Source organism: Dipodomys ordii, unplaced genomic scaffold (assembly GCF_000151885.1).
Source record: "Dipodomys ordii isolate 6190 unplaced genomic scaffold, Dord_2.0 Scaffold129, whole genome shotgun sequence".
Lineage (NCBI taxonomy): Eukaryota > Metazoa > Chordata > Mammalia > Rodentia > Heteromyidae > Dipodomys > Dipodomys ordii.
In genome coordinates, this window is record NW_012267345.1 from 1,966,911 (window position 1) to 1,968,238 (window position 1,328).

The following is a 1,328-nucleotide window of genomic DNA, read 5'->3' on the forward strand; positions in this document are numbered from 1 at the left end:
CGGCTCCGAGCCCCTGGACGCACCAAGCCTGCGCCTCCCACATGAACAGGGTCCCGGGAAACCTCTCCGGCCGGGGTGGGGGCGAGGAGGGGCCGTGTGTCCCGCCGTGCAGGGGAGCACGCGACCCGGGCCCGGGGCTCCCCGGGCTGCCCGCAGACCCAGCCCGCCGCCCCACCCCACCCTCTCCTCCCCGCCCGCCGGCATTGCCTCTTGGGCAGGCCGGTAGAGGTCTCGGCCGGTGTTGGGAAGCAGGTCGCCCACAGCCTCCCCACTGGGCCCCGGCTGGGTCCCTCCCGGGACCCTCCTTGTCACCCCACGCAGACACCGGCCTTCTCCTGGCCCTGCTCCACGGGGTCCTCACCCCTGCGGGGTCTGCAGGCAGGGTGGACAGCAGGGGCACAGGGGACACAAGAGAGGCGCCCGCCGCACCCAGCCTCCTGGCTGGTGTGAGGAGGGGCACAGGTGAGGGTCTGGGCCCGCCTGGGGGCCCGGGCCTGCGCCCCAGCCAGGGCAGCGGGGACTCTCAGATGGCCTGACACTTCCGAGGGCTGCTGACCGTGTCCGTCAGGAGCCAGGAATTAAAAATAAACCCCGCAGCCCTGCCCCGCTGGCCGCTGCCCACCACATTTGGTGCCTCCTTTTCTTGCCAGGTTGGGCCAGGATCGGGATTGGAGGCTGGCTGGCTGTAGGTGCCGTTTTGGCCAAGGCTGGGCAGGCAATGGTCAGATCCTGGGGACTTCCACCAGTAGGCAGGGCCCGGGCACCTCTAGCTCCAGGGTCTGCACCAGACACTGCTTCCTGCACCGTCTGGCCACCGCCTCACCCCCGGACAGCAGTGAGCGGCAAGGTCGGGACCAGGGCCTCGCACCTGGCCAGGAACTGTGCCACCCAGACCACTGGCCACAGACAGCCAGTGCCGTCCTCCCTGAGGGACTCTGCCCTGACCTGGAGCTCCCTGGTCCCCCTCCAGAGCAATGCAGTGTGGTAAAAAGCTAGCCCTGCAGGGTAGCTCTAATGCTGTCAGTGCCAGGCGACAACCAACAACCCAAAGTACCGAATAATCGGGACAGTGCCAGGTGACAACTAACCACCAAAGTACCGAGTAATTGGGACAGTGCCCGGTGACAACTAACCACCAATGTACCGAGTAATCGGGACAGTGCCAGGTGACAGCCCCATAGTACCAAGTAATTGCAACTGTGCTAAGTGACAACAGTCCAACAGTACAAGAATCCCTACCTACAAATTCTCCACCTGCTGGGTAGCTACTGTTGCCATCTGAATGAGCCCCTCAAGTCCTGTCAAAGGCTTAATCCCAGAGCTGGGGA